The sequence below is a fragment of the Cupressus sempervirens genome, chromosome 3 (genome assembly GCF_028749045.1).
Source record: "Cupressus sempervirens isolate cs-2001-9-10 chromosome 3, ASM2874904v1, whole genome shotgun sequence".
NCBI classification, from domain to species: Eukaryota; Viridiplantae; Streptophyta; class Pinopsida; order Cupressales; family Cupressaceae; genus Cupressus; species Cupressus sempervirens.
In genome coordinates this window covers 197606140-197619125 of record NC_143120.1, presented here as the reverse complement: position 1 = coordinate 197619125, position 12986 = coordinate 197606140, and positions in this window count along the sequence as shown.

Below are 12986 nucleotides of genomic sequence, written 5' to 3'. Positions count from 1 at the left end.
TTTCACCTTACAATCTTTGCATTCGATATTTTCTTCCATAAGGTGGGAATAAAGCTCTTGAGAGCTCTTGTTAGATATAAATTAATGGCTATTGCACTCTAAATTAGAAGATATTGAACAAATTATTTCATATAATTAGATTGAAGTATAATCATATTTTATAGATAGAAAATTTATTAGCTAATGGTACATGTGAAACATGCTATTGTTTGCTTATTAACAATTTTAAAGTCATTATTATATATATATTTTTCATTTTAATTTTTAAATTACATTTATAACTATATTTTTAATAAAATATATTTTATTTAAAAAAATATAAATATTCCATAATTTAAAATGTAAAATTTAGAAGTATAGTGTCATGTAATATTGATAATAATAATTTTGATTTAAAAAATAAATAAATTTAGTTTTATAAAGAGACACAAGATCCAAACTAAACAAAATATAAAATAGATGCAAATCATTTCAAACACATTTTCCCAACACCGAGACAAATTATATAGTCCACTTGAGTCGACTCTCATTTGGTTGACTTCCAAATGCCTCGCAATAGGGTATGCTTCCTGGAAATCCACCCCTATAAGACCCCAAATGTATGGGCCAATTAAATTGAAGTAAAATAATTTGATGATTTTAAAAATTAAAATTATTTCATATATACATTAGAAAAATAAAAAAAATTGAAATTGAAAATAAAAACATTTAGATGCAATTGGTTGAAACAATTTTTTTTTTATCACTACTTAAGTAGAAGTGATTGCAATACAATTAACCTACGTCAATTACAATAAATGTTTTTGAAAAGGCACTATAAGTTTAACTAACATTCCTCTTTGGTTAAGGAAATAGAAAATAGAGCATGCAAAATCAGTGGTCCATAAATTAGGACTACCACAAGAATTGCACAAAATATACAAAACAAACAACTTAAATGCATGGTCATAATTGGCAGATAAAAATTTGGAATGGAATTGAAAGAGGTGAACTAGAATTCTCTTTGTTAGCCTAAAGGTAAACTACCTACGCTGCAACTACAATAATTGTAAATAACTAGCAGTGTTTATGCAAGATCATTTTCTTCAATTAATTAAAAGTAGTAAATTTTTTTTTTTTTTTTCTAATTTTAAAATTAATCAAGAGTTCTAATGAAGAACTATTTTGTATTTAAATAGGAAATCTAAATCAAAATGATATTTTATTAAAAGATAATAGTGCTACATTAATAAAAAATGGGTTGTCATTGATATTATTTTAAATAATAATAAGTAATATTTTATTATTATAGAAATTATTAAATAAAGTTAAAATTACATAATCTTATCATAAATCAATCTAAAAAATAATAATTAAACTTATTTAAGATAGTAAAAAAGTATTAAAAACAAAATGCCCAATATATTAATTTTACAAGTTTGAACAATTTTACAAAATATTGTTCAAGTGCAGACACCAGAGGGTAAAGAATGGGGTGAAGAAAACCCCCGGTATTGCCTGGGACCAAAGTCTAGAATCCATATAGATGTCCAAATTGGGACTTAAAGAGGGAATTCCTCCTTTTACAAAGATAAATTAGGGGCATACCCCTTTGTTTCGAAAGTTTAAGTTCAATTATAGGAATTGATGAATACACAAAAAGATTGAGAACAAGAATAAGAAAGGAGCTCCACTATGAATCCCACAGAAGGAAGGCTCAAGATGAAAACATGTTGAAGTATCCATTTGCACTAATCACACACTCCATGAAACCAACCAATTCCTCCATCAACTCATTAGTTATAAAATTACAAAGGGAAAGATGTGAAAGTGCCAACTTTCAACAAACTAAAATCATATGAAATAATACTCTAGTAGAAATTCCACTAGAGCCTTCCATGACCCTTCCACTCCAGACTGAGATAGTGAGAGCCTTGATCCATTCCAACACTACTAGAAAATCATAAAGTGCCAAAAATTGCATACCCATAAAGACTCCTCAAAGGAATCCAAACATAACCTTCCCAAAATGTAGAAAGAGAACCAAATGCTTGGAGGAAATTCAATATAAAAGCCTCTTCCAAGTTCAGAGAATATCAAACAATGATCCTATTAATATAAGTGAAATAAAACATTGAATTAAAAATAATACATGAATGTATCAAACATAAAATCTAGAATTTCATCCAAATTGTACTATTCCAAGGAAGCCTTGAAATATTTTGCTTCTTAGAAATACTAACCAAAGGTTAGTACGACTATCAAACAACAAGTTGAGAGAAATTCTATTGATCCAAAAAATACTAACCTTTTCCATCTTCTTATAAACCCTAAAGGTCATGGGTTATTAGACATCACCGCACTTTTCATATTTGAATTAATTAATTAAAGACTACTACTAATAGTGGCATCGAATTCAGATAATTCCTTGTGATACTTGATAGAAAAACTATCATAAATGAAATATAAAGATACTTTAAGATATAATCAATATGTAACATTAAACCTAAATAATTTGAGAGCTTACCCATATTCAGAAGCCCTTGTCATATATTAAAAAAAGATTTTTTTTTCATCTAACCCAGGCTATGAGAATGCTATTGATAGCTATAAAACATGCTCAATATTAAACTTCTAGAGGTCTGAATTTACTATTTATTAAAGTAAGTTCCTTGAAAAATAAATTTTATTGTTCAACTCATCAAAAAAATATAAACAAAAGTCATATAGTAAAAGTTTTAACAAATCCCAACATCGGTAAAAGTAATAAAGCATTAATAAAAACTATACATAGAAAGACCAAAAGGCAAGCCTAGTAAAGCTTTAATTCCCTAAAAGATTCTCAAAGATCTTCTATGGAAACACATAAGGATCATTCATGAAGTATCCCGTCTTCAAAGTGATGCTCCAAAAATTCCAACTTAGTCGGGTCCAAAATGGTGAAAAAGTAGAGGAGAAAGCTAATGTTCCCCTAGTAAACCTCCTTATCTTCCCAGAAGCCCATCATGTCCTCTATAAAGATGATATGGTATGTATGAATAGGTTTTGCACTAATATAAAGCATGTTATATTTGGCTACAAGAGGAACCTATTGGGATAGTTGATATACTAGGTGCCCAAGCATTGAAGAACCACTCTCCAAACTACCTTATGCCTGACAGGAACAAACTGCATAATTATCTCAATCTTTATAGGCTTATTAGAAGCCATGAGTCTTGTAGCAGAGGTTAGTTTAATTAGGGTGTCTATAATTTGAGAATGCAAGCAAAGTGACCAACATTCGTTAATAAATAATTATGGAGAAGTGTTACCTAACTTAACCACTTATTTGGGAGAATAAATACATGTAAGAATCATATAAGGAGTAAATTGATGCATGGATAAAATGTGCTTGCCAGATTGTAAAAGAAATAAATGCTCTTTTGTTATAAGTACATATAAAATTAAAATCTATATCAAGGACAAAGTAGTAGAAAAGAAATCTAAGACAAGTCCCCACTATCCCCTAGATAAAGTTGCCGAAATAAGAGTTACACATATAGTTTAGTTAAGTCAAGTGCTCTAGAGAAAAGGTGCTAAATAAATTACCATATGTCTATCCAAACTGACTTCCTAGATAAAACTAAAAAATTAGACCTAGATCTTATCATAGGATTAGAAAATGAAGATCCCCCATAGATTCCTTCTTAAGTAGAAGATCATTTGAACAAATGTTTTGAGAGATATATGTTGTGGTGGAACCACCAACATCTTTATTTTCCAGTTGATCCGCCATGGAATTTCCTTCCCTATAGACATGATTCATATTAACATGCTTAAAATATGGGAGGATCTCTAGAGATTTTTCCAGCAAGGATTCTAGTTTCCAATTAGGCTTGAAGCCTTTTCGTATAGCATTGATGATTATGCCTGAGGCCCCTTCAATTGTGTCATTTTTTGACTTGAAGATAGAGAAGAACCAAAGGCCCCTCACCAAGGCTCTTAGTTCTTCCTCATTATTGGACACATGTCCAATGAACTTACAAATTCTAACAAAAAATTATCTTGGAATTTCTAATACAACACTCTGTACCATTTACTCCTAGGTTTCCCTGAGAAGTCCCATCAAAGTTCATTTTAAAACACCCTTCTTTGTTGGCGGGGGGGGGGGGGGGGGGGGCATTTAGATTTATCCATTTTATTCTTATTCTTCTCTTTCCCTATGAAAAGAGGGAGCCTTAGTCCCAACCATTTGTGTCTCATTAAGTCATCCCACTGAGTCATTTCTTTATGCCATTGAGTATTGTTACATATCTTGCTATTAATAACTTCAATAATCAATGTTTCCATTTTAACTATAAGTTATTGTACATGAAAAATTCAAATTTCTAAATATTCTTATATATTCCTCTCTTCCATAGTTCCCACAAGATAATGGAGGGGGGGATAATCCATAGACCCCTAAAAATAGAGTCTTTATGTAAGATGGGCCAAGATAGGAAGAGTGATCATATGGAAAAATGAATTCCATCATTGGGTGGCATAGCAATAGTTGACTAATAAGTGGTTAGGATACTCCTTTTTTTCAAATAATGGACACTCAAGGGGCCCTTAAAATCCCATTCTTCTAAATTTGTTAGCAATTAGGATTCTTTCTTGAAGAGCAAGCTAGGAAAAGGCTCCTACTTTTGGGAGGCATAGGGAGTCCCAACACAAGATCTAAGTCAACTCCACCTTAGGGATATTTTTTAGTTTCATCAAGAAATTGTATTCCTCTATTACAAAATATTCCCCTATTTTGGACCCATCTCGAATCATTTTTTCTTCTCTATTTATTAAAGCTATGGATCTTTTTTCCAATATGGTCAACAAAAGATGTTTATTAGACTCATGCACCAAAATATTTATGAAGGGTTTCCATTGCCAACCCTCTGGGGAGGAATTATATCTAACAACATAGTTACTTGGGAAAGGGCCCCAAGCTTCTTCTAGGATCTTTTGAAGTGAAAGAAAGTTTCCTAACTTTCTATGATAGGGTATTCTTCCCTAGAATGTTTCCAAAATCTTACGCCTTCTCCATTACCCAATTTCCAAGTAATTTTATCAGAGATGATAGGTTTTCATTTAAGCACGAAATTCTAAATGCTCGACCTTGTAGAGGGGTTTTTAATTTTGAAGAGGCTAAGTGGATCCATTTTATCAAGATACTTATTATATAAATTTCTATCCCATTTTTAGATGAGGGTTTCTAACCATTATTCATACCAAATTTCCCCCCTAGGGTTGAAGCTTGATCTTTGATGTTCCTAATCCCAAAACCTCTCTTTTCCTTTGGCTTACATACCTTATACCAAGATAATTATGGTAATATCTTAATATTATCAGAGCTTTGCCATAGAAAATATTTGAAAATTTTATTTAGGAATTATTTTCTCTGAATAAGAAGATTGGTAATCGAAAGATGATATATAGGGATACTTGTTAAAACTAATTTTAGTAGAGTAACCCTTCCCACTAGAGAAATCCATTTGCCTTTCCAAGATTGAATTCTTGTCAAGATCTTACTAATTAAATTATCATAGCTATTTACTTTATTTTTCTTGTATTCTAATTGAAACCTAGGATATTTACATGGGAAGGAGCCAACTCTGATGTTAAGGATTTTCATGATGCTCACCTCTAAAGAAGAGAATATATTAAAAACTAAGACTTTTGATTTTGTCAAGTTGATCTTTTGACCAGATACTACCATGTAGTTATTAAGAATGCTTTTGATGGTCTTAGCTTCTATGATGCTAGCTTCACCATATTATTGAAGTTGATGAAAGATCAACCCCACAACTCCCAAGAATCACCTACATGCAAACCCTTGTCATAGAAAGAGAGAAGAAAAATTTGTGGAGGCTAACATTTCCAGATCCATAGATGAGACATTATTGATGAGAAAAAAGATAAATTTCTATATTAAAAAATGAATTGGTTAAAAATTACAAAGAGAGATCATCCTTATAAAGGAGATCAAAACCCTAAAAATGCCTAACCTAGGTTGTATAATAATGATTAATAAAAGAATTAATTATTATATGTCTAAAGTTTAGCTTAAGTAGACTAGAGTTAATTAGAAAATATCTAATTACTCTAATACCCCCCTTAAGATAAACTTAGGGAGTAGCTAAAAACTTAGAAATTACTTTAGAAAGTAGATTTGGTTCCTAACAACATATCTTGATGAGGTACCCAAGCACAACCAAATCTCTATAAAGAGGAGAAATAGAGAAAACCACATGGGAAAAAATCTACTTCAAAAAGAGATGAAAATAATGCTGAAAAGAAACTAGTGAAGGACTGAAGAAGCCTCTAAACTAGGGAATGTCCCAGAAGATAAAGAACAAAAGATGATCACAAAGAACACCACTGAAGCATGCAGAAGCTAAAAAACTTTGTCAAAAGTAACTGCTCATTTGAAGAACCTCCACTGAAATAGAACTTGACCAGGTAAAGAAGACTATAATCTACATTGAATTAGGAGGTACACAAAGGCAAACACCTAAACTCGAAGATACATATATCATGAAACACTAAAGCCTAAAGAGTTGATCAACCAAACATGGAAGGCTAGAACCAAAGTAGGAATGAAAAGACGAGTGTTTATATGGTAAATGGTCCATCTCACAAAATGCATGGGTACCTAGCCACTACATCCACCTAGTACATAGGAATAAATAATAAACACATAACTCACTCCATCGAACCAAGAAAGCATGAGAAACAATAAAAGAACCCCCTAATGCAAATAAGTGTGAGGTGATAGGAAACTAGAAAAGTGGGCCAAAAAAATTACATGTTAAGGAACCATGATCAAGATGAACAAAAGAGTACATATGGGTGTACTAAGGTGATCAATCTCAGATATGACGTGAGGTTAATGTCACAGAAGGGAAGCTCACTAAATAAAGGAAGATGGAAAACAAAGATAAAATATCAACCCCCATGGCACTTTAATCATGATTAGTGTATGTACAATAAAGTGCAAGATAAATGAATCCCGAGAATACAATAACCTATACAAGTTTCCTCAGATGACACTACTCAAATTAGAAGGCAAAATGAGGAGAAACTACTAAAACAAAAATACAAATGCAATATGGCACTTTATCTCGGTGTGTTTGCAAGAATGCATACAAATGATGTCTAAATAGACCAGAAGAGACATAAGACTAATAAAATAGATAATACAAGTCATGAAAAATCATCTGAAGTAATGGAATCAATCCCCAGACCTAAAACAATGAAGATATCTACTAGAATACAAAAATGAAAAAGACTAAATAGAATGTGCTTGAAGAAGAATCTAGAAAAACAACCAATATAATTGAATAGAGCTTGGAAAGACCTTTCAAATGATATAAAGAATTCCCAAATTAGAGATTGGATGCTCAAGATATGTCTCCTAGTGTGCAAAACTGTACCCATGAATTTGACAGCACAACAAGCCATTAAAAACATCAAAACTGAAAATAACCTATACTACTATGATGGGCTTCAAACTAGCTTTCTGACAAGATCTCATTTTTGTAAAATAGAGTTTGTATGCCCAAGATATGACCAAAAATGTGAAGGTAGGTCCAAAAAAGGCTAGAAGGGTAAATAGGCTAATGATGCAGTGCTGATATGGCACTAACATCAATAAGTAATGAGCCCAAATTTGATAGTCAAATGACCGTCGAGGCAAAAAATGCCAAAAAATGACCCCTTTAGGAAAAAAAATCCATCCATCCCAAACAAGCCAGAAAACCAAGGGCCGTGCCAGATTAAAAATCAGTGGCCAAAATTGACTTGTGGAAAAATGTTTTAATGAAAAACTCCAAACCATCCATGGATTGGCACAAAAATGCTAATCAAATCAAAAGATATGCTAGTGAGAATCTTCAAAACACCATGCAATGAGGCAAAAACAACCTCAAAAGAAATTATGAATGCAAAAAAATCCACAAAGCCAAAAACATAGCATGGTAAAATGCCTAGGCATGGACATGAAATATGTTGTCAAAAAACTTGATGATTCTAGATTTAAGAATGCATTCTCTTAGGCTTATATCTAGGTAAGAGAATATGGAAGTAAAAATAACATATCTAGGAGTCGTATTCATAGCCACATCCTCAACCGTAGTAATAGTCGCAACCATAGTAATAGTTGTAGCCCAAGTCATAGTAAAAATATATTGGTAGGAGTAATAGGAAACCTGCAAGGTGATCACCATCTCAGTCAATATCAAGATCTCCATCATGAGTAAGATTTCATTCACCTTCTATATCTAGATCTAAGTCAAGATTACTAAGCCCATGCCATTTTCCTTCTACTCCTAAACATCCAAGTACAAGTATATGCCAAAAAAAGTTTTATCAAAAAAAACATTTGATACCATAAACCACCTAAAGTTGAATGGTTTAAGTACTCCAAATAGTCCTTCACCACAAAAATCATGTAGATCATAGGAAGCAACCAAATGAAGAGGCACGAGAACCCAAAAAAATACTTGATTAGTGGATATAGCTGACATTTGTTAGCTGGTATGTGGTTGGAGGAGGACCACCAAAAAATTGCACAAGAATAGGTAGAGTCTGTCATAATATCTTCCAAAATCAAGCCTTCTCAATTGAAACAACACCTCCAACAAACTTGTGAGAAATCACCAATAATAATCAATGGTCAAATCCACCAATCAAGAAATTGCTAGTCAAAACATGATATCGCCCATGAAAATTGCCTATTTTTCCAAAGATGAGACAATATTATGAATAAGGAGAGGGTGCGCACTGGCCAATAAAACTTCCAACACACCCTTCAATGCCAAAAAAATGTTGACTTGGGTGAAGAGGCCGAGCAAGAATCATAGGTGATGGCAGTGATACATGAGGTTTGCCAAAAAACCCATCCAAAATACCATTTAAAGATTTTCAAAGGACTTGCAATAATAAGAAATAATGGAGGAGAGAGGAGCTTCCTAAAAATCACCAACAAACCATTGACTGCATGAATAGAGGGAGAGAGACACCAAAAAAAGGTGTGATTCCCAAGCAAGGCACGACCACAAGAGGGCCCAAAAATAATGCGTGCTTGAAAAAGGTAATTAAATACCTTGTTCAAAGCTGAAAACTCCTTATCAAACCATTGAGAAAGTTGGCTTAACCACACACCTACATTTAAAAAATGTGCCTCCACCAAAAATTGTGCATGTGAGATTACATGTGGTCCTAGGCTGCTCAATAGTTTTTAAAAAATGTCGCTCATTTACTAATAAATGTTGATTGAGGGCCCAAAAAAAAAGTGACCTACATTGATCCCCAAGAGTATGCTAAGCTGGGAGAAGAGCTGCATGTTGTCAAGTATAGGCCTACCATAAAGGACTTGGCCGAAAAAAAAAATGCCTCCCCATTCACCCTTTTAAAAAATAAAAACAAATCAACACCTACTCTTTGAGAAAAAATCTCTAACATGTCTAAAAAACATGCCCATAAAACTTTTTTGAAAAAAATTATATAAAATGACCTGGGTGCAAATTTTTTTGCATCATATTTCAACAACATCCAAAATGGATGTATTTTATATGGATATGGGGGTTTTCGAGTGCTCTAAGCTCAATGATGATGTCTTTTTTTAATCAAAGTACCTCAAAAATTAGTGACCCCCTAGATATAATAAAAAAGTCATTGAAAGCTCAGATTTGAAAACATATGCCAAATCTCTCAAGAATAGAACAGGGGCATAAAGATCTGAAGCTCCGATACCATGTTGAATTTGATGAAAGATCAACCCCACAACTTCCAAGAATCACTTGCATGCAAACACCTATCATAGAAAGAGAGAAGAAAAAGCTATGGAGGCTAAAATTGCCAGATCCATAGATAAGAAATTCTTGATGAGCAAAAAGAGAAATTGCTATATTAAAAATTGAATTGGTTAAAAATTACAAAGAGAGATCTTCCTTATAAATGAGACCAAAACCCTAAAAAAGTCTCACCTAGGTTGAATAATAATAATTAATCAAAGAATCAATTATTAAATGCCTAAATTTTAGCTTAAGTAGACTAGAATTAATTAGAAAATATCTAATTACTCTAACACATACAACATGGTGTCATCTACAAATTGTTGGTGGGAGGTGGGTTCTTTATTCCTTGTTGGTTGAATTCCTTTAAGTAGCTTATTAGAATAATTTTTTTGGAATTCTCCCCCTAGGGCTTCCAACATCGAAATAAACAAGAATGGAGAAAGAGGGTCCCCTTGCCTTAATCCTCTAGATGGACTAAAGAATCCTTCTCGAGTACCATTTATAAGAACTAGAATCTAGGAGTAGAAATGGATTCAAAGATTAAGTTGATCCATGATTTTCCAAAGCCAAAATATTAAGACATTTGCAAAGAAAATACCAATTTACTTTATCGTATGCTTTACTGATATGTAGTTTTATTAGCATTCTAGGATTCCTAGATATTTGTAATGAGTGCATAATTTACTAAGCGATTACCACCCCATCATATATAGATCTACTAGCAAAAAAACCTATTTGTTCTTTACTAATGAGAGATGATAGAATATTTTAAAGCTTGCTTGCTAAGGTTTTTGTTAATGGTTTATATAATGTATTGCACAATGCTATAGGTCTATAGTCTTTAAAGTTTTCAGGAGATTTTGGTTTAGGAATTAAAGCTAGAAGTTTGATTAACTTCCTTAAGGATTCCACTTGAGTCACGAATTCCTTCTAGAGCCTCTATAACTTTATCTCCCATAAAATGGCAATATTTTTGAAAAAAACTAGCTCAGAAGCCATTCAACCCTGGAGACTTATCTGGATTCATTTGTTTAAGAACCTTCTCTACTTCTTCCTTAGTAAATGTTTTGAAAAGTACTTTGTTTTGTTCTGGGGTAACTAAGTTAGGAATGTTATTTAGGATCTTGTATGTCAAGATGAGGAGGAATCAACACAAAGTATTTTTTTCAAATAAGGAGGTGGCCTCTGTTGCCACCTCTAAGGGATTTTCTAAGGTCATCCTAGACTCAGTTTGAATCCTAGTAACCTTGTTTTGAGCTCTGCAAAGTTTGGTACTGTTATGAATTTTGTGTGTGTTTTTATCTCTTGCTTTGAGCCATGATTCTCTAGATTTTTGCCTCTAATAAACTTCTTCCTGGCCATAACATCTTCTAGCTGCAATTTTATATTTTTTCATGGTTATACAGGGCTTCTCCCATCCATAAAATGATAAATTTTTGGTTAACGTATTCAATATTTACCTCGACTTCCCTTTTTTTTCATCAAAGATGTTTCAAAAAGAATATTTATTCCATTGAATGAGATGGTTCTTAATAATTTTTAATTTTTGAATAAATCTATACATTTTGGATCCATTTGCTCTTGCTTCCTTCCACTAAAGCTCCAAAAGGGGTAGAAGATAGGGATCAAGGAACCAAATTTGCTCAAAGTTAAATGAATTTCTGATTGGGGATTCTCCCATAAAGATATTAAGGAGAAAATGAAAATGATTTGAGTCCAAAAAAGGTAGGGTTTTAGATTTGAGATAAGAGATTTGATTAGGGAGGTTACCCCAGGAGAAGAATCCATCTAATCTTTCTACTATTTGACTAAAGCCTTTCCATCTATTATTCTAGGTAAGGGAGTTATCTGTTGAGGCAACTTCCAATAGGGAATTAGAATTGATCCACTAATTAAATTCTTTACATGTTTGACCTATTTTTGATAGACCTCCTCTTTTTTCTAAGGACAAGGTGATAACATTAAAATCCCCTCCCACAAAACATAAATGACTGAGGTTCTGGAGATGAGACCTTAGTTCATTCTATACTTTCCTTTTGTTAGGAGTTGAGATAGGGCCATAAACATTAAAGAGTGAAAACACTAAATTTTTATTAAGATCTTCCAATTGAACCAACATCTAATACTTTTCTATCTAAATAGGGGAGATGATGATGTTACAGGGATTCCATATAAAGGCCAAATTTCCTAAGGCACCTTCAGCTTAGGTTCCCCATATACATTTGAATCCCAATTTTTTTGGGTCTAATTTAGTTATGTCTTCAAAGTTCATTTTTGTTTGTTGTATAATAACTATGTAAGGTTTATATTTATTAAGATAAACTTTAGAAGATGTTATTTGTTAGGGGCATTCAGACCCCTAGCATTCCAAGATAGGACTAACATGGCCCCTTAGGAAGTCTCTTTTCCTTCCTTTCTTCAAAAAGATTAGAAAGTTTTTGTTTTCCTTCAGCTTCTATGGCCTAGTATCTTAATTCATTCAAATATTTCCTTCCCTTTTTAAAGAGATTCTCCCTATGTTAGGAGAGAGTGAGGAAGTTTTGGTTTGTTTAATACCTCTTAATTTTTCTAGTTCTTCCATTTCAACCAATTTAGTATGAAGATCATCCATAGTATACCTTTCACCACCTAGGGAAATAAATTGATCAATAAGCATATGTTTTTGATAATCTAGGCCATTTTTGACAACATTTTCTACAAAGGTGTTAATTATGTCCTCTATCAATTTTTCATAGAGTGCATCTTTTGCTTCTCTACTCATCCTTTCAAGAGATGACCCCCTACTACTAGAGCAAGAAGATCCTTTCTTGGACTGGATGTTATGATCCCCAATTACCTTGGTGTAATTAGAAAACATCTCCATGGTAGTAGGCTGATTCAAGGATTGCTTAGGAGATTTTATAGGCTTTGAATCTAGGATATTATTCTAATCCTAGGTCTCCATATTTTTTCCATCTTTCTTAGATAGAGGTAAGCTTCCTCCTTCAATATAAATATTCTTCCCTCTAATAATAGAGAATCCTCCCTCAAAAGGGTTAAGAGATACATAACAATCCAGATTAGGAAATTTACATAGATGTGAGAACGATGACATAGATTTCTTCTAGCCCCCCTCTAAAATTGCATTACTACCAGGTGAAGTGGTAGTAGGGGAACATGCTCTAAGAGAAATGTGACTAATTTTTATCCAATCGT